The sequence below is a fragment of the Oenanthe melanoleuca genome, chromosome 25 (assembly GCF_029582105.1).
Source record: "Oenanthe melanoleuca isolate GR-GAL-2019-014 chromosome 25, OMel1.0, whole genome shotgun sequence".
Taxonomy (NCBI): domain Eukaryota; kingdom Metazoa; phylum Chordata; class Aves; order Passeriformes; family Muscicapidae; genus Oenanthe; species Oenanthe melanoleuca.
In genome coordinates, this window is record NC_079358.1 from 9,800,333 (window position 1) to 9,824,872 (window position 24,540).

A 24,540-nucleotide genomic window follows, 5' to 3' on the forward strand; every position below is an offset into this window, starting at 1 on the left:
ATGGGGAAACTTAGAAGTTTTAGATTCCTTCGAAAAACACATGAAAACCCCTCTTTTCCTGAGTGAATCCAGTTCCCCAAGCAAAGCAGGTCCCAGGTAAGTGAGGAGAGACAGGATGGGGCTGGGGAATGTGGAGCAAGGTTGTCCACACTGGGTCAGACCTCAAGGCACAGCTTCTCTGAGCAGGCCAGACCTCCTGAGGAAAGACTCTGGATGAACATCAATCACAGAATGCTCTGATCACTTTTCCTCTGAAGAGAAGAATAATAAAATATACCCTTTAAAATGTGAAGGAGTATTTCTTGAAAGCTCTTTGAATAATTACTCCATAACAGGAGCTGAAAACCGTCATGGTGAACTGCACTGGGCCAGAGGGAGATCAAAGCAAAGCCATGGTTAGGACTTGCTTGATCCCAATGAGCCTTGTGGTGCATTTGATGCTGCCAAGCTGCTCCAAATGATATTTTGGAGATATTGGCTGTCTCTGTGCAGCACTGCTCTTGCAGAGCTGTCTCTGTTCCAGGAGCCCAGCCCAGCTCAGCAGCAGAGACACCGCACAAGGACTTTAATGACCCTTTTGGGGGCTGGGGCTGAGTTCTTGGACATCAGTCCCTAAGAAAGGGTTTAGAAAACCTCTCAAGAATTCAAAGTCAGATTCAAAAGTTTCTCTTATTTTTAGTGAGTCCACTGATAAACATGAAGGATAAGGTTTCCCAAGGGTTGAATTAGAGCACAAAATTTATGACAATGATATCAGATAGAAAAAACAGGAAAAGAAACCTCTTAAGAATTATAACTCAGATTCAAAGTCCAAAGTTTCCTGAAGTTCTAATGGTTTCCACTGAGCGAAGAGACTGAGAAAGTCACAAGACTTATGGTTACAAGGTCTTTTAAGGATTTATTAACCAATTAAACACGGCCAACAGAGATATTTGTGTTTCTAATTCAATACTGAGATATTTCATCGTATTGACTCATATTACACTGTGAACTTTCTTACTCCATTATATCACAGCACACAAACTGACATTTTTGCGCTCTAAAACTTCCTGTTACATTTCTAACTCCTTTTTTTTTTTTTTTTTTTTTTTTTTTTCTGTATCTTGAATTCAAAAGCTTAACCTATCTCTACTTAACTGTGTTTAATTCTAAGCTTTGGCTTACACACCCAATGTTCTGAGAATTTCTTGCATTTTGAATTTGAACACTCAGATTCCAGTTAGAGCAGAACACCAGTGGCAGGGATGACAGGTGGGGACAAACAAAGGAAAGGTGTCCCTGATGCTGAGCAAACCTGGATGTGTTTCAGGAATGCAAAGGGCCAAGGGCTGAGCCCCAGCCCCTGGCAAGGCAGAGCCTGTCCCTCCCTCATTGCTCAGGGCTCTTCCCAGGGCACTGGGCTCTAGGGATGTGCAATGCCAAGGGCAGGACCATGGGGCGGCCCCTGCCAGGCTGCTGAGCAGGGACAAGGAGGCAATGAGGCCCCAGCACAGCAAGGCTCACTTCTCCCCTGCTGGCCTCAGGCCCAGGGCCAGCAGCCATGGCCCAAGTACTGCAGGAGTTGGCTCTGGCAGGGCCTTTCAGCTGCTGCCCATCCCTGTGCCCTCTGCAGCCCAGGCTGTCCTACGGTGTCCATGCCCTGCGCCTCTGTCCCTGCAGGCTGTCGTCATCCCCCGGCTGCCCCACCTCGCTGGGCCCCTTCCTTTGCTGACAGCTCTGCCTGCTGCCTGCCTCTGCCTGGGCAAGCAAGGCTTGGGCTCGATAGCCAGAGTTTTAATTCAGTTTTAAATTCAGGTTTAATTCTGCCTGTGAACTTTCAGCACAGGAACAAAGCATGCAGGGGTTGGTTTCCTAGCAGGGACGTTTGGAAGAGAGAATAACATCAGAAGACATATGACTCAAGGGTACAGTGACAGAAAAAACAAGGATGGAAACTGGGAACTTGGGGTGGGTTTTATGGAAATAGGCAAATTGTAATAGACATGTAGTGACTGAAAATAAGCAATCCACTTGTAGAATTGCATGTCCATGTCAAGTTAGTAGTTATCCCACACTGGACCTCAAGCCTGAATAAATTATGCCTTCTTTAACACGAAAATAATTTTAGGCAGTCCTTTTCTGATACTTTGGACATTTGGCAATAATGAGGCCTCACAGAACTGAGGAGTCGACTGTGACACCTTGGAACCTCATGGAACCAAGTGGCCACTGTGATGCAGGAGAACCTCATGGAACCAGGGACAGCAAACTCTGCAACCTCACGGAACAAAAGATTCATTGTTACACTGTGAGGCCTTGTGGAACCAAGGGGATCATTCTGATTCTGTGGTGCTCCATGAAACACCGAGGGGCCAATTGTGACACTGTGGGAACTCATGGAACAATGAATCACAGAATTAACAAGGTTGGAAAAGACCTTTGAGATCATCAAGCCCAACCTCTGACCTAATATCACCTCATCAACTAAATGATGGCTTTGAGTGCCACATCCTGTCTCCTTTTCATTGCTGCCAGGGGTGCTGACTCCACCACCTGCCTGGACAGAAAATTCTAGTGCCCAATCACTCTTTCAGTGAAGAATTTTTTCCTGATGTTAAACCTATACTACCCCTGGCTCATCTTAAGACTGTGTCCTCTCCTTCTGTCAGTGGTTGCCCGGGAAAAGAGACCAATGCCCACCTGACTACAACCTCTGTTCACGTAGTTTTAGAGTCTCACTGGAGACCATTGTAGCCATTGGGACCATTGTAGCACGGCAGGGCCTCATGGAATCAAGGGGAGCACAGTGACAGTGTGGGGATCCATGGGACAAAGGGGCCATTCTCACACCATGGAACCAAGGAGATCTTTGTTACACTACAGGGTAACAGGGAAACAAGGAGACCTTTGTTACAGTACAGGCATCATGGAACCAAGGAGGCCATTGTGACACAGCAGGGCCTCATGGAACCATGGAGACCATGATGACACTTTGAGGCCACGTGGAATCAAGGGACCCTTGTGGCACTGCAGGATCTCATGGAACCAAGGGCACAAGAGTGACACTGTGAGCACCAAGGGACCAAGGGGGCATTCTCACACTGCAGAACCAAGGAGACCATTGTGACACTATGGGGCATCATGGAGCCAAGGGTCCATTGTGACACAGCAGGGCCTCCTGAAACCATGGAGGCTATTTTTACAATTTGAAGCTTTGTGAAACCAAAGGGCCACTGTGACATTTCAGGGCCTTATGAAACCCAGAAAACCATAGTGACACTGTGGGGCTCAGTGGAGCCAGGGGGCCAGTGTGACAGTGTAGAGTCTCATGGAATCAATAGTCTGTTGTGACACTGCAGGGCCTCATGGAATCATGGAGATCATTGTGACTCTACAGGCCCTCATGGAAGCAAGGAACCATTGTGACACAATGGGGTCTTGTCGGGCCAAGGGGCCATTGTGTTACTGTGGGGTCTCATGGAATCCTGGAGGCTATGATGATTCTTTGAGGTCTCGTTTAATCAAGGGGCTCTGCAGGATCTTGTGGAACCAAGGAGATCCTTCTGCCATTGTGAGTACCCACAGAACCAAGGGTCCATTGGGATAGCACGATGTGGGAGATGGGCACGGAGAGCTCTCAGGGCAGTGCGCATACAGGCTCAGAGATAGAGATGGACACAATGTTGGACCTAAGACCTTGGAGAAGGCTTAGAGAATTAGAGCATTAAAGTAAAACAGACATCAAACAAGAATATAAGTTTGTAGTTTAAGTAAAACTATGTTTTAAACAAACAGAAATATGTATTATGTAAGCAAAGCAGGATGTTTAGTAAGATAGTAAAAGATTTTTAAGTTTAGCAATAGAACCTGTTATAAGGTCAGTTAGAAGCTTAAGATGTATCAATATAGGTTTGTGAAGTGTTATATGATTAGTTGTAAAACGAGATATTGCAGCAAAGCCATGGGAAGCAAAGCAATTAAGGACTGGTGTAAAATGACACTAGAAAACTTCATAGAAGTATTTGATTGGCTAAAAGACTAACATAAGGCATTGTAACTAAGAATTAGTTTCTGATAATATGGCGTTGGATATAACACCTTTAATGTCTCACCCTTCTATAAGACTGATGCAATAAAGCAATAAACCCTCTTTGACAACATCTCTCAGTTGCCTCAAGTCTTGTAACATTAATCTCACAATCGGGATTTTTTGGAAATCAGGTCTACCTATTGAAAGCAAAGGGGATATAGGGAAACCAGGTCTACCCCATTAAAGTCAATCAGGATTTTGTGGAAATTTGGTGCTTAAATGGGGAAAATTGGGAAAATTTAGAGGAAATCTTGTGCTGAATTCCTGGAATTCACTCCAGGATCATGGTGCTGAAATCCTGGATGAATTCCTGGAAGCCAATCCCGAATCCCAGACCCACACCTGGAGCTGTGCCTTCAGGTAAGCCCAAAAATCTCCATTTTCAGCCCAAAAACTGGGAATTCCGAGCTCAAAACTGGGATATTTCGCACCAAAAATTTTAGGACATTCGGATCAACCCACTGATGTAAAGGGGATTGGGGAAAACCTGGTCTACCCCACTGAAATCATTGGGCATTGAAAGACACCAGATTAACCCATGAATAGGGTCTGATCAGGAATGGCTCCTGGTTAAACTGGGAGCACCAGAAGCATCTACGGGGAGGCACTGGGGTTACTGGGAACACTGGTGCAAAACTGGGACCACTGTGCGGGATTAGGAGGGATGAGGATAAACAGAGTCCCAGTGAAATCAAAGGAATTTAGGGACACCAGGTCAATCCATTAAAGTCAATAGGAATTTTAAGTACACAAGGTCTACCCTTTCAAAACAATGAGCATTTTTGGGACACCAGTTTTTGGGAGCCCCAGGGGTTTCAAGTGATCCAGATATCCTACGGGTATCCAGGTGTATCCAGATAATTTTTGAAAGTACCCAGGTGATTTTGGGGGGACCCACGTGATTTTTGGGGGCACTCAGGTGATTTTCAGTGGTACCCAGGTGTACCTCAGAGATTTTTGGGGATATCCAGGTGATGTTTGGAGCACCCAAGTGTCCTGATTCACCCTGATGGGCTGGGAGAATATGATGGCCACTGTTGCATCCTCCCAGTCGACAGGGACACGGAGGACCCTTGGAAGTGGGGGAGCTGCCGAGGAGCACCCCAAAACTCCAGGTGAGGGCCCCAGGGGTAGGAGGAGACCCCGAGTTACCTCAGGAGAGGATGCAGGTACACCCAGGCGCTTTGTTCTGCAAAGTTGGTGGAGACGGTGTTCTGCACCAGCTCCAGCTCTGGAGGGGGCAAAGGGGGCACCCAAAACCTCACGGGGGCAGCAGGGTAACCCAAACTGATGCATGGAAAACCCACAAAATAAGTTATGGTTATGTGTTTTATCCAGCACTGTGGTGCATGGGGGATAGCTCTTACTAAAACATGCGCAACATGAGCGACCTGTGCCTCTCTTTTTACTCTCTACAAACTAGGATTACTCAATACACCTAATACGTATTCTTTCCTGGCGCTGCCTGCTCCTGCTTTGTATTGAAATTAGCTCCGTGCTTCCTTGCAACTGCACACTGCTCCTGGTTGGTCCCTCTGGTGGTTGTCCCCAGCCTGTAGTGCTGCAGGGGTTTTTGTGGCCAAAGTGCAAGACTCAGCATTTGGTTTCAACTTCACCTTGTTGGCTTTGGGCCCGGATCCAGCCTGTCCAGGTCCTTCTGCACACCCTCCTACCCACCAGCAGATCAATACTCCCTGCAAACTTGGTGTCACCATGGTTCCATAAGGTCCTGGAGTATCACAATGGCATATATGAATCCATGAGGCCTCCCAGTGTCACAATGTCCCTTTGGTTCCGTGGGACTCCCTGGTGTCACAAAGTCACTTAGATCCTTGGCCCAGCAATGTAACAATGAAGCCTTGGTCCCAAGGGGCACCATGGTGTAAAACATGTTCCTTCATTCCATCAGTCCCTGAGGAGCAGCACTGGCCCCTTGGTTCCATGGGCCCTGCAGTGTCACAGTGGCCCCATCATTACACAAGGTCCTGCTCTGTCACAATGCTCTGCATGGTCCCACAAAACCCTGCAGTGTCACAGTGGCCTCTTGGTTCCATGAGGCCTCTAAGTGCCACCATGAATTCCTTGGTGCTGCAGTGTCACATTGGAGCCCTGGTTCCACAAGATCCTGCAGTGTCACGAGGGACCCTTGGTTCCATGGGGCACCACAGTGTCACAATTTTTCCATTAGTTCCAAGAGTCCTTGCAGTGGAACAATGGCCCCTTGATTCCATTGGGGTCCCAGGCTCTCACAAGGCTCTCCTTGGTTCTGCAGTGGCACAATGGCCCCTTGGTTCCACAAGGCCCTGCAGTGTCACAGTGGCCTCTGTGGTTCCACGAGGACCCAGAGTGTCACCATGGATTCCTTGCTTCCATGTGTCCCCACAGTGTCACAGTGGCCCCTTGGCTCTGTGGTGCCATGTCGTGCACAGTGTCACTCTGGTCCTCTCAGTTCCACGAGGCCCTGAAGTGTCACAATGGCCCCTTGCTTCCCCAGGGCCCTGCAGTCACAATCATCACAGAATCACCCAGGCTGGAAAAGACCTTTGAGAGCATCAAGGCCAACCTGTGACCCAACATCACCTTGTCACTCAGACCATGGCACTCAGTGCCACATCCAGTCTTTCCTCAAACACTTCCAGGGATGGTGACTCACCCACCTCCCTGGGCAGCCCATTCCAATGCCCAATCACCTTTCTGTGGCGAATATTTCCTAATGTCCAGCATAAACATCTCCTTGTGCAGCTTAAGTCTTTCCCTCTTGTCCTGTCACTGTTCCCTGGCAGAAGAGCCCAATCCCCCGGCTGCGCCCTCCTGTCAGGGAGTTGTAGAGAGTGATGAGGTCTCCCCTAAGCCTCCTCTTCTCCATGATAAACATTCCCACCTGCCTCAGCCACTCCTGACAGCACTTGTGTTCCAGACCCCTCACCAGCCTTGTTGCCCTTCTCTGGACAGGCTCCAGCCCCTCCATGCCCTTCCTAAATTGAGTGACCAAAACTGGACACAGCACTCGAGGTGGTGTCCAACCAGTGCCAGGCACAGGGGAAGAATCACTGCCCTGGTCCTGCTGGCCACACCATTCCTGATCCATAGGAGTCCCAGGGCTTGGATGAGGGAAATGCTGGGGAGGAGGTGGAAACAAGTATGATTATTTGTCAGCCATGAAGGGTCTTGATTTTCATATCTATTCAGACTGCATTAGAGGGTGCTGGGAGTCAATATCAATTGAACAATGCTGATACCCATCTATAAACAGAAAAAGAAAACCTAACAGAACAAAACTGTTCTCTCTGCATTGTTTTCAATATAATATATTCAGAACAGACTTCCGAAATATGCCCAACTGACCATAATGCCACTGCCCACACCCACTGACCACACCCACTGCCACACTCCCCTGACAAACCCAATAACCACCCACACTGACCACAACCACTGACCACACTCCACTGACCAAACAACTGACCATATCTCCAGTGACCACTCCCATTGATCACACCAATGACCACACCCACTGACCACCTAATTGACCACTCTCACCCGACTACCCAACTGACCACATTCACTGGCCACACACAGTGACCGTAGCCAGTGACCACACCCTCTGACCACACTCACAGACCACCTCCACTAATGACACCCCACTGACCACCCAACTGATGATACCCCCACTGACCACACCCACTGACCACACACCACTGATGATGCCCAGTAACTGCACCAACTGGTCATTCCCCCTCTGACCACAACCAGTGACCACACCTCCATTAAAGCCCTACTGACCATATTTACTGACCATACCCACTGATCACACCCAATGTTCACCCAACTGACCACCCCCACCCAACTACCTAAATGACCACATTCACTCACCACACCCATTGACCACACTCAGACCACCTCCTCTGAATACACCGACTGCACCCACTGACCATCCCCATCGACCACATTTACAGACCACACCCAATGACCACAACCAATGACCATACCCACAATGTCAACACAAACTGACCACACCCCACTGACCACCTCAAATGGCCACACCCACTGACCAGACCTTACTGACCACACCTATTGCCCACACCCACTGATGGCAATCCACTGACCACCCATTTGAACAGACTGACCACCCAACTGACCACACCCCACTGACTACACCCACTGACCAACTGTAAGAGACGGTCCAAAGATTCCCTTATCTGCCTCACGTCCGTCACAAGAACAGAGACTAAGACCCCGGGGACCCCACTCGTTTTGGATAGGAGTTCTGGCCTGGCCGAGGTGGATGCTTGCCAAGTGACTGTTTGCAGGTGTGCTTGCCATGGTGTGCTGCGTTCTAGCAGGTACTGGCCAGGAGCACTGTGTTCTACACCTGCTTCTCAGAGCAACTGGTTCTCCTTGCAATAGTCCATAAATCTTCCCATCTCTTGGCCAGAGGCCACTCACGTTGGAAAAGAACTATAAAAAAGGGACTTTCTGAAGAGACTTTAGAAATCTTCCCGCAGAAGGAAGACGTCTATTGGCTGGACAACGAGGACGTTGTCCCATCTGTTGGTAGCAATTCCCCACCGCCCTCCTTCTCTCTCTCTCTCTCTCTCTCTCTTTATTTTGTTTTCCTTTATCTCTCCGCTCTATTGCATAACTGTGTTGTTGGCACTCAATAAAGGTGCATTGCTGTTTGCTGTGAATAAACTTTAGTTCCCTTGCTGTGTGTCTTTTGCCCCCTGAGGTCAAATGAACCATCACCACTCTCGCTTGTGTGAGCGGATCGTGACAGGCCCCTTGGCTCCAGTGGGTCCCAAAGTGTCACAATAGTCTCCATTGTTCCACCAGGCCTGACAATGTCACTGTGCTCCCCTTGGTTCCACAGGGCCTCAGAGTGGACTCTTGGTTCCATGAGGTTCCTCAGTCACAATGCTCTCCTTGGATCTGCAGTGTCACAATGGCCCCTTGGCTCCGTGTGTCACAACAGCTCATGGCTCCATGAGGCCACACAGTTTAACAATGGACCCTTGGTTCCACGAAGCCTTGATTTGTAACAATGGACCCTTGGTTCCATGAGCTTCCCTCGTGTCACCATGGTCTCCTGGGATCTGCATTGTCACAATGGACAATTGGTTCCATGGGACCCTGTTGGAACATTGTCACAATAACTCTCAGTGCCATGAGGCTCTTGAGTGTCACAATGGTCTCCCTGCTTCAACAAGGCCTTGGAGTGTCACAGTGGCGTCTTTGTTCCAATGAGCTTCCCTAGTGTCAACAATATTCCCCTTGTTTCTGCAGTGTCATAATGGACCCTCAGTTCCATAAGGTTCCTAAATGTCACAGGTCTCCTTGGTTCCATGTGGCCCTGCTGTGTCACCACAGCCCCTTGGTTCCATGAGTTTCTGTACTGTCAACAATGGTTGGCCCTGCTATGTCACACTGCACCCTGGGCTCCATGAAGTTCTTGAATATCACAATGTCCCCTTGGATTCATGAGGTCACACAGTTTCACCATGGTCTCCTTGGATCAGCATTGTCACAATGGACAATGCAGCCCCAATGTGTCACAGTGGGCCCTTGCATCCATGAGGCCCTGATTTTTCACAATAGACTCTTGGTTCTAGAGGTTTTGTAGTGTAACTATGGACTCCTTGGTTCTATGAGTTACCCTGCTTTTAGCAGTGGTTTCCTTGGCTCCAAAAAGACCCTGCTGTGTCTCAATGCACTCTTGGTTCCATGAGGATCTGGGCTATCACAAAGGCTCCTTGGTTCCACAAGGTCCCACTGTGTCACAATGGTGTCCCTCTGTTCAGGAGGCCCTACAGAGTCACCATGGACCCTTGGTTGTCAGAGGTTCCATAGCATCCTAGTGGTTGCCACGGTTACATGAGTTTCCTTAGTGTCACAATGGTCTCCATGGGTCCATTAGGCCCTGCTTTGACACAATGCTCCCCTTGGCTCCATTGAGCTCCTGATGTGCCACAAAGGACCCTTGGATCCATGAGGCCCTGCTGTGTCAGAATGGACCGATTTTTTCATTAAGTTCCTTGGTGTCAAAATGGTCTCCTTGGTTCTATGAGGCCCCGTGTGTCACACAGCAACTGTGGTTCCATGAGGTCCCATAGTGTCACCATGGTCTTCTCCAATTGGCAGGGTAACAATGGATCATTGGTTCCATGTGACATTGCTGTGTCACAATGGCCTGCTGGGTTCCATGATTCCCTTCAGTATCACAATAGAACCTTGTTTCTGTGAGGCTCCAAACTCACAATTGTCTCCTTGCTTCCATGAGCTCCCCTGTGTCACAAGGGTGTCCTTGGTTCCATGAGGATACAAAAGCTCTGCTTAAACATTGAGTGACACCTGCTTAACACACCTGGGAAAAACTGTCTGCATTCAAAAGAGAGGTTAAAGATGAGGATGGCACCAGCAGTCTCCATCTGCAACAGAGGCCCAAGGAAAGAACAGGGACAGAGAATTCAGCTAAAAGAGTCAGAGAATTCTGCTTACAGAGATCATGTCTGGTCCCACTGGCCCTTGTAGAAAGGTGACATCATTCCAGGCAGCCTGAACTGACCATGTGCTTCCTCACTGGGGTTTGTTGTTCAGGAAACCTGCTCAGGCTTTTCCATTCTTTCGTTGCAAAGAAGAAATCTTCTCCTGGGCCTGTGTGCAGGCAGAGCCCTGAGGAGAGCAGGTGGGACATGGTGCAATGGGCTGGGACACCCAGCTGCAGAGCTCAGGGGACAAGGTTCTGATGCAGGGCACAGGGATGTCAGTCTCAGGTGGGCAATGTCAGACATGGTGAGGTTGGAGGTGAGGGACAAGTAGTCCAAACAGGGTCAGCCTGCAAGGGGTTCATTCTTCTGTGTGTGCAGACCTTCTAAGGAGACATTCAGCATCATGATTACCTAGGGAATATTTCTATTCCCTCTTCTCTGAAATGAAAAGCAAAAAATTACTCACTTTATTAAAGAAAAAAAGTAATGTGGTGCACTTTCAAATCTGCCTCCTTAACAGAACTCCAAACTGACTCCAAGCAGCTGAACAAGCCCTGGAGACTCGAAGACAATTGAAGAAAGACAAAGAGTTCCTGAGGGATTTCTGTATTTAAATCAGCCCCACAATGGTTTTGGGGCTGAGTCCAGGACCCTCAAGCCCTGAGAGAAGGTTAAAGAAGCTGCTCAAGGAGTCAGAAGCAAAACTCCAAATCCCTTGGAGCATCAGTGGCCCCACTGAGGGCAGGGACTGCCAAAGGCTCCCCAGGGACTGGTGAGAGCAGATCCTTGAGGCCAGGATTGCAGGAGCCAAAGGCTGTGAGCAGGAACTGCAATGCTGAGCCAGGCCTGGGCTGGTTGGAGGCAGCAGAAAGGCCAAGGCCTGAGCCCAGGCCTGGCCCAGCAGGGCCTGTCCCTCACGGGTGGCTCGGGGCTGTTCCTGGGGCACTGGGATGGGAGGGGCAGCAAGGACAAATGGCATCAACCTGTGTGACACTCCAGATGCTCATGGAACCAAGGGCCAGTGTGACACTGTGGGGCCTCATGGAAACAAGAGACCATTGTGAGCCTGCAGGGCTGTAACACCCCAGAACTCTGAAATGCTGGGGGTGACCACAGGTTCCTTTACTTGAGTTTGGTGCACAGGAGAATCCCCAGCCAGATATTCTCAAGAGGTCAAAATGACACAAAATTTTACTGGCAAAATATAAAAATCCAAGGAACTTTGCAAAAAGCATTTAATAAAATATCCAATTCCACATAAAATACTTATCATGACAGGAACTTCATTAACTTAGCACATTGCACCTAGAAACCTTTAAACACTTCAGTTGTTGAGATACCCAAAACTTTTTTATATCAAGAGCATTAGAAGGAGAGAAAAGAGAGACAGAAAGACAGAAGTTCTGTAGAAAGACACACACATGGCTACCAACTCCTAGGGTTCCAGTGTGGGTGAGACACAGACCCAGCAGAAGGCAGGGTAAGGACCATGGGCTGAGTGCCTGCTCTGTGTTTTAAGCCCCTGAGCCTTCGTGGGCCTCCCCCCAGGTGGGACTTGTGATTGCTCAGGCAATGAGAGCCTGGGTCAGCAGCAGCCCACTGTGTGACTGATTGACAGCTCATCCCGAGGTGTCTGGGACATTGATCTCATCCAGCCTCTGACAGCGACCATGGTGACACTGTAGAACCTCATGGAACCATGCATGGGTCAGTTGTGACAATGCGGGTTCAGGGACACCATGGAGACACTGTAGAACCTCATGGAACCAAAGAGAACATTGTGACACTCTGGTTACTCATGGAATCAGGAGGTCCATTGTGACACTCAAGATTCTTATGGAACCAAGGGTCAGTGATGAAGCTATGGGGCCTCTAGAACCAAGGAGCAGAGAACCATTGTCACAAGAACCATTGTGACACAGCGGGGCCACAAGGAGCCCAGGGGCCATGGTGACACTGCTAGACCTTATGGAAGCAATAGACCTTTGTGACACTACAGAAGCAAGGAGAATATTGTGGCAGTGTGGGGTCTCATGGAACCAAGGGAACAGGGAACAGGTCTCGCTGGCTAGGGGTCCTGGGGGCACCTGACAGGTCTGGCTGACTTTGCATCTTGAGGGTTGCTTCTCATCTGCGACTGAAACACTGGGGCTCTGGGCTTTCTTTCCTGTGCAAAAGAACTGTCCTTGTCCTCCTGGTGCCCATGGCCAATATGGGGAATCCACCTCCAGAATTCCCTAGATCCATGGATAGCTCCCAGACAAAAGCTGCCATGACTGTCAAGTCTGGCTGGCCTTGGCTTCCTGAGGGCTGGTTCTCATGTGTCTTTGGAAACACTGGGGCTCTGTGCTTTCCTTCCAAACAGAAAGAACTCTTCTTCCATTCCAGGCACCCACAAGCAAAATTGAGATTCTACCTCCAAAAATCCCTATGTTCAAGGATTTCTCCCCAGTGAAAGGTGTCAGGAGAGACAGGTCAGGATGGCTTGGCCCAAGGGTGGCCATCTCTCATCTTCTTCCAAAACACTTGGACTTCTCACTTTTCTTTCCTGTTGAAAAACCCATCCATCTCGACCAGGCAACCATGGCCCACAGTGGGATTCCACTGAACCATAGTATTCTCTTACAGCTTAAATAATTCTGTGTTTGCGGAAACAAGTTATGGGATATCTTAGATGGTTTAGAAGCTAGAGGTTAGGAATGTAACCCACAAAGATATATATCTTAGTATAGGGATTAGAAGTTGATAAGGATTGATTATATAACATTCAGAACCAGCCAAAATACACATATGGAAGCATTTAAGTGAAAACTGATATACATCAGAAAATACTCAGAGCCAGCCAGGGGAGACCATACATCATAAATTTTGACACTGGAAGTAATAAAGACCAGAATGAAGGGATTAACAAGTCAGGTAGTCATAGCAACAGGAGAGAGTTAAAAAGTTTAGAGCCAAGTAGACAATCCTTACTTCCTTCTCTGAAACGCTCCAACTCATTTAAAAGACCACTGACCAAATACCAAGGGAACACTATGCAACCACAATGAATATGCAACTAATTTTAATACCCAGGGGGGAATGGACAGTGACAGGTAATAAATATGTATAGATGTCATGGAATATGCATGACTTTTGTGAATAAATAGAGGGCTAAAAGCCTTTGGGAGCAATCCCACGTGTCCATCCAGTGCTGAAATAAACATATTGTTTTGACTAAACTGGTTGAAAGGTATTTTGTCCTTCCTTTTGTGAATCATTTTGGGGGCCGCAGCAGGACCTTCTCTTCCTGCAGGAACAGACGGGAGCGTGAGAGCTCCAGGTGCACCAGCCCGAGTCCCTCTTGGACAAGAGACCTCCAATCCCACCTGCTTCAGTGCTGGACACAGACAAGTTTGCTGGCCATGGACAAAACGGTATTTTTATGATTTTAAAATTACTCCAGGGTGAGAGGGCTAATTGGTAAGACACGGAAGATATCCTATGCACATTGTGGGCTGAAAGGTATTGCTTGCAAGCAGAGAGGATTGTTTGGGTTACTGTGGAGAATGAGGGAAACGCGTGCGGAAGATACCGGGAATGTACGGGCAGATAGAAAACCCCCTCCCCCTTCACAGACCCTCTGCTCTGGATCTGAGTTCACAGCCGGACGTGAGCTAGAGGAAATGACCCCTACTGCCTAGGCTATAAAGACCCTTGCAACCCCTCAATAAAACACCATTTGCTGTCCACCACATTGGTGTACAGGAGCTGATGGACCGAGTGACCCTGGGTTAGGGCCACCGTGATGGACTTGGACCAGGTCGCCAGGCAACAGGTAACCGGTGAAGAGATTCTGCTGTGCCATAGAGGGCATCACTAGCAAGTTCTGGGGGTATTCTTGAGCGAATCCTGGTGTTTAAACATCCAGTGGAAGGATTTGTTGTGCTGTAGAGGGCACCGCTAGCAATTCTGGGGGTGAGTTTGCGCAAATCCTTGTTTATTGCTGCTCTTTTGGCAAGCTGTTGTTGTGGCTGTGATCGGATGTGTGTGTCTGTGAAGAGTGCTACATGAGATTGTCTACAATTCTGACAGCCATCATGTATTTTTTTTTGAGGCAACACTACCATCGTGTGTCAAAAGTTGTTGCAACAAGTTAAAAGATCATTTGAGATACAACACTACCACCTTGTGCTAAAAATTATAATTGCAATGGATTGGGAACTTTTGTGTAAAACGGGCCATTTGTTTGTTCCTAATAAACTGTTAAAAGTGGCCAGCAAAGCTCAGGCATGAGCTGTAAGTGCCCAACCATCCAGGGAAGGGCTCTCTAGATGGTTTGGGCTCCAACCAGGTGAATTTTTAGCTGAAGGAGGAGACAGGGCTATTGTTGAATGGGGAAAAGGGGGAGAGAGAGGGTGTATTTTAGGGGATTGTATTAGATTCGAACAAGTAATTATTTGGTTTTTGTTCTGGTATGAAGGACAGTTATCTGCCAATAAAGGCAGAAGCATCTCTTTGAAATGGAGAATGTAAACTACCCACCTCCAAATTATTATAAATTTGAAATTAAGGGGCTCTCAGGTAAAGATATGGGATTTAGGAATAGCAATTCTTTACCAGGAAAATTAAAATAGAAACACAGTATTACAAGAAACAATCCCAACCTTGACAGAGTCAGAATACAGCCTGACACCTCATCAGTCAGGGTGTTGGTAGCAGTCCAATCAAATGGTGGCTACAGTCCCCCTGCAGTGGCAGGTGTGGTTCAGCTGAAGCAGTGCTCCTGTAGAAGGGTGCAGCCTTCCTTTAAAAGTCCAGAGATGATGTAGAAAGGTCCGGTTTTCCTCTGGAATCCAGTGGAATGAAGGTATCTTGGTGTCCATAATCTCAGTTTTTATCTAGGTAGGAAAGGCTTGGCTCCTCCCCCTGGCTGGAGCATCTCCCAGTGGGATGATGTAATTTTATCAGTCATACAGTGGTACTTAATGGCTCAGCATCAGATGATATCTTCCTGGAGGGAGGATGAGTTGTGGAAAAGATAAAGATGATTGCCCCATCTAGTCTTAAAGATGGCCCACTAGCAGATAATGTGTGCCATGGAGATAAGGAATCGCTACCCCACCTGGCTTTACCAGATCGTGATAGAATACACATTACTGGTCACATCAACCCAACACATTATCCACCCCTGATTCTACTATTATCTCTATATAGAAAACCTTACACACAGTTCTCATTTAAGATTAGGTTTTCCCTTCAGTACACAATGGGTTTCCCCATCTTTTTTGCATTACTGAGCAAGTGTAACCAGGTCCTGGAGCAAAGACCATCCCGTGGGAGAGATGGGTTTCTCATTGCCTGGGGTGGGACTAATCCAAACAGTCTTTCCTAAAATATCTTCCATGTGTACTACAGGCACTTTATCTCTATCCTCTGTGTGCAAGGATTCAGACTGGGCATCGATTGATGGACACTCGGGTGTTGACCGTCCAGGTGGCCTTTGCTAAATTTCTTTCCTAATTCTTGAAGACTCCCCCACCAAGTGCCTTCAGGGTAGTCTTGAGCAGGCTGTTGCACGGTTCAACTTCCCCAGCAGCTGGTGCATGGTAAGGGATATGATATATCCATTCAATGCCATGTTCTCTGACCCAGGCATTGATAAGGCCATTCTTGAAATGAGTCCCGTTGTCTGACTCAGTTAGACTTGCTTTTCCAGGCCCAGGATGGTGTTCCAAGCAGTGGCGTGGGGCACAGGGTAGGTCTCCATCCATCCACCATGGTCAGCACGTAGCGCTTGCCTTGGTGGGTCTGAGGCAGTGTGATGTAGTCAATCTGCCAGGCCTCCCCATACTTATATTTGGACCACCACCCCCCATACCAGAGGGGCTTCACCCGCTTGGCTTGCTTGATGGCAGCACACGTGTCACAGTCATGGATAACCTGAGAAATACTGTCCATGGTTAGATCCACCCCTCGGTCCCATGCCCACATATAGGTGGCATCTCTGCCCTGATGACCTGAGGCATCGTGGGCCCATCAAGCCAGGAACAGCTCTCCCTTGTGTTCCCAATCTAAGTCTATCTTTGACACCTCTATCTGAGCAGCCTGATTTACCTGCTCGTTGTGCTGGTGTTCTTCATTAGCCCAACTCTTGGGAACATGGGCATCCACATGACGGACTTTCACGGGTAGCTTCTCTACCTGAACAGCAATGTCTTTCCACTCATCAGCAGCCTAGATTGGTTTTCCTCTATGTTGCCAGTCTGCATTTTCCACTTTTCCAGCCAACCCCACAGATCATTGGCTACCATCCATGAATCAGTGTAAAGGTAGAGCTTTGGCCGTTTCTCTCTCTCAGCAATGTCCAAGGCCAGCTGAACAGCTTGGAGCTCAGCAAGTTGACTTGATCCACCTTCTCCTTCAGTAGCTTGTGCAACCTGTCATGTGGGGCTCCATATGGCTGCTTTCCACTTCCAGTTCATTCCCACAATGCGGCAGGAACCGTCAGAGAAAAGGGCATAGATTGTTTCATCTGCTGGCAGTTGGTTGTATGGTGGGGCTTCTTCAGCCCGGGTCACTTGTTCCTGCTCCTCTTCGTCAGCGAGACCAAAATCTTCACCTTCTGGCCAGTTTGTAATTATCTCCAAAATCCCAGAGTGATTTGGGTTGCCAATACGGGCGCGCTTTGTGATGAGGGCAATCCACTTGCTCCATGTAGCGTCGGTGGCGTGGTGGGTAGAGGGAACCTTTCCTTTGAACATCCACCCCAGCACTGGCAGTTGGGGTGCCAGGAGAAGCTGTGCTTCCGTGCCAATTACCTTTGAGGCAGCTTGAACTCCTTCCTAGGCAGCCAAGATTTTCTTCTCTGTGGGAGTGTAATTGGCTTCTGACCTTTTGTAACTTCGGCTCCAGAATTCCAGGGGTCAGCCTCGGGTCTCACCAGGCACCTTCTGCCAAAGGCTCCAGGACAGATCATGGTTCCCAGCTGCAGAGTAGAGCACATTCTTTACTTCTGGTCCCATCCTGACTGGGCCAAGGGCTACTGCATGAGTGATCTCTTGTTTGATCTGGGCGAAGACTTGCTGCTGTTTAGAGCCCCAGTGGAAATCATTCTTCTTGCGGGTGACCAGGTAGAGACAGCTCACAATCTGGCTGTACTCAGGGATGTGCATTTCCTTCTTGCTTGTTGGTGGAGACATTGCAGTGATTTTATTGATGACCTCAGTGGGAACCTGATGCCATCCATCTTGCCACTTCACTCCCAGGAACTGGATCTCTCGGGCAGGTCCTTTGACTTTGCTCTTTTTAATGGTGAAGCCAGCTCCCAGCAAAATCTGGATGATCTTCTCTGCCTTCTCAAATACCTCCACTGCCTTGTTCCCCTACACAATGATGTCATCGATGTACTTCAAATGTTCTGGAGCCTCATCCTTTTCCAGTGCAGCCTGGATCAGCCCATGACAGATGGTGGGGCTGTGTTTCCACCCTTGGGGCAGGTCGGTTCCAGGTGTACTGCACGCCCCTCCAGGTGAGAGCAAACTGAGGCCTGCACTCTGCTGCAAGAGGAATGGAGAAAAACGCATTGGCAATGTCAATGGTGGCATACCACCTTGCTGCCTTGGACTCCAGCTCGTACTGCAGCTCCAGCATGTCCAGCACGGCAGCGCTCAGCGGTGGAGTCACTTCATTCAAGGCGCGATTGTCCACAGTCAATCTCCATTCACCATCAGATTTGCGCATAGGCCAGATGGGACTGTTGAAGGGTGAGTGGGCTTTGCTGACCACCCCTTGGCTCTCCAGCTCACGGATCATCTTGTGGATGGGGATCACAGCATCTCGAGTTGTCCGGTACTGCTGGCGGTGCACTGTCAAGGTGGAAATTGGTATCTGTTGCTCTGTCACTTTCAGGAGTCCTGCTGCAGATGGATTTTCTGATAGTCCAGGCAAAGTGTTCAACTGCTTAATGCTCTCTGTTGCTACAGCAGCTATTCCAAAAGCCCACCTGAACCCCTTTGGGTCTTTGTAGTCGCCTTTCCTGAGGAAGTCTATGCCTAGAATGCACAGTGCCCCTGGGCCAGTTACAATTGGATGTTTCTGCCACCCCTTCCCTGTCAGGCTAATCTCAGCTTCCAGCAAAGTGTATTCCTGTGATCCCCTCGTCACCCCAACAAGGAAACAGGTACCTTCCCCACATGTTCTGATGGTATCAGGGTGCACTGTGAACCAGTATCAACTAGTACTCTATGTTCCTGTGGCTTTGATGTGCCAGGCCATCGCACCCACACTGTCCAATACTCTCTGTCATCCCATGCCTCTCCCTGGCTAGAGGCAGGGCCCCTCTATCCCTGGTTATTATTCCTTTCCTGGGCATACCTAGTGGATATTCCTTCCAGGGGATCAGACAGATCATCCTCCCTTCTGTGATACCCTGCACCTTTACCATGGGAGGTTGAGGCTACCTTCATTTTAGCGCGGTTCCCTCGGTTAGCATTTCCCTCCTTGAGTTGATGGACCCGTGCTGCCAGGACAGAAGTGGGTTTCCCATCCCATTTTCCATGTCTTCCCCATGGTCTCACAGGAAGAACCACAGGTCAGCTCGTGGGGTGTACCCTCTCTCCCTAGCTGGGGGGTATTGGGTTCTAACTTTGGGGCCTGTGACTCGTTCTGGTGCCGCACTGATCTTCCTTATTTCCTCCATCCTCTCTCTCATCTCACCTCTCAACTCTCTCACTTCCTTCACCTGCTCTTGGACCTCTTGGAGCTCCTTGATCACAGCAAAGACATTGACCTGCATTGGGCCATTCATCATACGTTCAAAATTTCTGAGCTTGCTGGCAACAGAACCCACGGTGGTTATCAGCATTAATCATTGCAATGAAGGTGGTATATTGAGATGGCTTCAGGGTTGCCAGATTCCACAGCATCTGCCCTGTGCACCTGACCCTGACAGCATTGTCATGCTGTCCATACCTCCCAAAGAGTACCTCTAATACTGCCACTTCTCTCAGCTGCTGGATCCCTTCCTCAAGAGTTTTCCAGCGCATTCTATGGTGGTGCTCCTGCATTCTCTCTTTGTGGACAAACCTCTCTCTCACACTCATTAAAAGCCGGTCCCAGAGGGAAAAGAGGCCTTGCTCCCTTATGAATATCTGGTCCACACCTGAATCCTGGGCCAAGGATCCCAAATTCCTGGCCTCAGTTCCATGCAGTTGCACACCTGTTCCCGTAAGGTCCCAGACCCGGAGTAACCAAGTTGTAAAAGGCTCACGGCCTCGCCGTGCAATGTCTTTACGCAGGTTACGGAGACTGTCGTATGAGAGGGACTCTGTGACAATCTCAGCCTCTGGCTCCCTTGCTGGTTGTGAGGACCCTCCATTCTTATCCTTATTATCTAGGTGCTTTATTTTCATCTTAGTCTTCTTAGTTTTCACATGAACAATTGCTGCTGGGTATGATTGCCCGTGTGGTTCAGCTGGAACCTGCATGGCTGTAATGTTTGTGGGTTCCAGTGCAGCACCATCAGACTCTCCCTCTTTAAGAAAGGGGGAGGGTTTCTCACTAGCTGGGAAAATGTACTCCTTCAGCATCTGCCCATCTCCTTCACTAGTAACCCCCACCCAATGAGGGTGGTTCCTTTCTGAGGTGGGCTGTGGGGCAGGGTCAGGCTCTGGGGCAGCATCCCTATTTCCTGGGGTAGGTATCAGGGTTGTTATCCAAGCCAATCTCCCCGTATCTCTGAATGTTAAATAGAACAGGTTTAAAAGGCAGATCAGCAACACCAGCAACTGTATGATATCATTAGCATTTAAAGAGGATTTGAACCCTTTGAAAACTGTTGAAGTGGGCTTAAAAAACTGGGTGAAGGATTGGGAGAAAATTTCCCCTGCCATCATCTCCTCACAGTAAGCACCATTATTGAAGTAATCCCAAAACCCAAAATATTAAAAAAAAAAAAAAAGAAAAAAAAAAAAAAAAAAAGGAAAAAAAGGGATAGCTTTCAGTCCATGTGGCTGCCTTCCAGAGGAAGTTAAAAATCCATTAATTCCTCACCTTATCAACCCACAAAATGAACTGGATAACAGCTACACTAGCTTTAGTTGTAGGAGCCATATTTAGATTAGGGCCTGCAAATGGGAGATAACAGCTGTGACCACATGGGCCCAGAACCAGGGTAAGCTGGACAACAGGATGCCACCTAACACAAAAAAATCAGGTCACTCAAGAACTGTTATTCCTTTTCCACCCTTTCCTTTCTATGACTTCAGGCCCCACCATTGGTGCCAAAAACTGTCCTGGTTTGAAAAAGACAGGTGTGTGCAAGGGAAGAGCAGGGTCTTACCTTAAAACAGGGCCAATAAACCCCTCTGTCTGAATTAGTAAAACTTTGAAATTAAGGGGCTCTCAGGCAAAGATATGGGGATAGGAATAACAGTTCTTTACTAGTATATCTAACAAGATAAACAAAACAACAACAGCTATGAAATTAAGAACAAACAGAACAGTAACCCAGTTCCAGTCCTTCTCAGCCGCAGGCACCCTTCCCTGTGCTGCAGTTACCGGTGGTGGACAGGGGCAGGTCCCGCGCAGCTGCAGGGGCGCTGGGGGTGATGGCAGCGGTGTCCCAGGTGGGAAAGGGATGGAGGAGAGACTTTGCTCACAGCGTCGGTCCCAGTGCTCCAACAGGATGCTTGGAGATAGCAAGCTGAAGAGAGAAGATGTCCAAGCAGGGCAGCAGTGCAACAACAGAAGAGGCAGTTCCTGGTGTTGGGATGGCGGAGGTTGGGGTAGCAGCAGCAGCCTTCCTGCTCTGCCTACAAGAGCGAGCAAGTGAGCAACTGCCCCCCACTCTCCTTTACCTGCCTCTGATCACACGGTGTTCCTGCTCCTTCCTCCCCCACCCTGCAAGAGAAACCCTGAAAAAAGAAACAGGAAGTATCCTCCTCCTGTCACTAGCCATCAGTGCATCAGAAAAATTCTACAAACAGTGAGGAAAGGAAAAAAACCAATCCCCAACAAAGTATTTGCAAGTTCTCACAGGTCAGTCAGACAAAACAATCCTTTTCCAGCCCCAGGACCAAGGACACTGCTGTAGCTTCAGGCCCAAAATGTATAATTTATATAAAAAGTGCAAACAGCACTGAATTGGGGAGAGCAATCTGGGAGGATGGGACTGCATAACGTGGAGCTGGAATTGGAAAATTAACCCAAATATGTGAATGGATCAAAATTTATAAAAGTGTGAAAACTCATGACTCTGAGTCCAGCTTGGGTGTAGCTTCGGCTGGGCTGTCGTAGTGCCCAAGGTGAATTCTTGGAAGGCCTTTTAGTAAATCCCTGCTTTATTCCTTTAACTCTATCAAGAATCTGTTCAGGTCAGCCTCCTTAGGCATCAGAATGAAGGGGTACTTTAACAGTTAAATGAATTTATTTGGATTAGGAAGATGAGTATCCCGGCTGAGAACCCCTGGGATGAGACCTTGGGAAGGACGGACGGAAATCCCGGTGGGTGAAGCTGCTGACAGAGGGGGAGGTGGGACCCCCAGGAGGAGCCCCCAGCTCAGAGGGACCGGGACCCTGTGCCGGCAGCCGCGGCTGCCATGGCTCTGCCAGTGCCGGCGCTGTCATGGAGTGTGGGAGGTGTGACAGTGTCCCTGAGCCGACTGTCACAATGTGATGGAACTGACGGCTGGGATGTGTCTGAGCCCATTGTGACAGCGTGCCCGAAGACACTGTCGTGACATATCGGGAGTGACTACTGCCAGGCAGCTCCCCCAGCAGCTCCCGGGACTCACGGGATGTCCTGGAGCAGATATGGGATAGAGGGCAGGGGGTGGGTGCAGAAGCTCCAGAAGCTGGGAAGGGCAAATCCAAGGGATGGCAGAGATGGAATTGCTGCAGCCAAGAGGAGCCCGAGGCTGCGAGAGGAACAGCTCTGCAGGGAGGAAGGAGGGGCACGAGGGGCTCCGGAGATTCCCTGGCAGCCCGTGGGGGTCCCTGGGGAGCAGAGACCCCCCTGCAGCCCTGCAGGAGCCCCCGGCAGAGCAGGGAGTGCCCAAAGGGCTGTGAGCCCGTGAGAAGCCCCTGCTGGAGCACTTGGGACAGAGCTGCAGCCCATGGGAAGGACTCATGCTGGAGAAGTCCCTGGAGAAGGGTCTCCCATGGAAGGCAGGGACCCCACCTTGGCTGAGCAGTGGCAGAAACAACCTGTGCTGAACTGCCCAGGGCCCCATTTTCATTGCCTTTAGCTGATGGAGGGAAGAGGGAGAGCCTGGGAAGGAGTTTGTGCTGGGGAGGTGTTTAGAAGGGTTTACTTGACTTCTCCTTATCCTGCTCTGATCTTGCCAGCAATCAATTCACTGAATATCTCTGATTCCAAGAGTGTTTCTCCTGTGGCAGGATTTGATGAGTGATCTCTCCTGGTGCTTGTCTCAACCCAGGAACCCTTCATTCAATTTTCTCTCCCCGTTCAGATGCAAAAGACAGAGAGAAACCGGTGGGTGTGGAGGCATCCGGCCACTGCCAACCACAGCAAGGCAGGAAGGAGGAGGAGGGAAGTGAACAGGTTGTTGAGCAGATTGTTATCTGTGCAGCATTTCTGGGGTTCTCTCAGTCCCTTGCGGACAGGCACCAAATGATCAATTGCTGCATTTCCGGACTGGTTCCCTCACAGCTGCCCCTGCAGGGGGATTTCCAGCCAGACTTGCTCTGAAAACGATCAAAGGCCCTCGCAGAGCCACTGCTTAGGCCTCACACTGGGTTCTGAGCTTCTTGCAGGGCTGAGAAAACCACAGCCAGGCCTTTTTTTGGCCACAGAAAGAATTCTCACCTTCGCAGCAGCTCAAAAGCTGCGAGAATCAAAGCCAAGGGGGCGGGGGGAGCCTCAGGTCCTGGCTGCCACCTGGGGCTGGCCAGAGCAGGGCTGGCCAATGCCCATCCCTGTGCACTGGGGCTGGGCCATGGCTGGGCCCCACACTGGGATGGCCACTGGCTTCAAGGAGCAGGAGTTTGGGAGCTCCTTCCTGCCTGGGGCTCCATTCCCCAGCTGCTCTTGCTGGCTCAGATCCTGCAGGGGACGAGTGAGAATGGAGAAGTCTGGAACCCCTAGATTCACCATCCCCCAGGACTAGACCCTCTTGGGAAGGATGTGTCTCCCTGAGACAGGATCTCCTCAGGCAGGACCCCCTGGATGTGCCCCCCAGGACAGAACCCACCCCGTGTGACTCTCAGCACAAACAGCCTCTTCCTTCTGCTGCTGGGGAGAGAAAATCAAAGTGTTGGAGGGGGGCACAGCTGGACACCCAAATTCCCCACAGTCTCACCAACCCTCCCTGCAGACCCCTCAGCCCCTTTTGTCCCTCCCTGGGGTCCACCAAACCCATTCCCTGCCCAGGTCTTCCTCAGGCATTCTGAGCCAGGAACTGGGGGTGAGGGAGCATGGCACAAAGTGAAGAAAATAAGGAAAACAGAGAAATAAAGAGAGGAAAAAGTCAAGGGCAGGGAAGGGCACAGAAGGAGAGCAATGCAGGACCCCCATGTGATGCCTGCCCAGGAAATGAGCACTCGAGCATTGAGCCCTGGGTCACCCCAAAATCTGAGGCACCCTGTGAAGGAGCTGTGACTCCCTGGCACACTCAGCCACTGCCCATCCCTGGCACCCCCATTCCCCTGGGAAGCCAACAATGGAATCCTCATTCCTTATGTACCATCTCTCTGGGACCCCCATCCCTGAGATCCATCACATGGTCACAAATCCCTCGAGGGCACGTTGTTCTGGGACCATCATCCCTGAGTCTGAATCCACCCAATACTCGGGAGCCCCATTCCCATGGGACCCCATCCCTGGCACCCCAGTGCCCTGGACACCCATCCTTGGTGTCCACCCAAACCAAAACCCCTGCATCACCTCAGCCTCCAAATTCTGGCAAAATCCTGTCCCCAACATGTCCCACAATCATCCCCATGTCCCACAAGGTCCCCACCCTGCCCCCATCCTGTCCACACCCTGCC

The 24,540-nt window shown here is 49.6% G+C and overlaps 1 protein-coding gene across 1 annotated transcript in view; it reads left to right on the top strand.

Annotated features, from left to right (window-relative positions):
* The window catches only part of LOC130263047 (Fc receptor-like A), a 95,773-nt gene that overhangs the window by 64,329 nt on the left and 6,904 nt on the right, over positions 1-24,540 (top strand).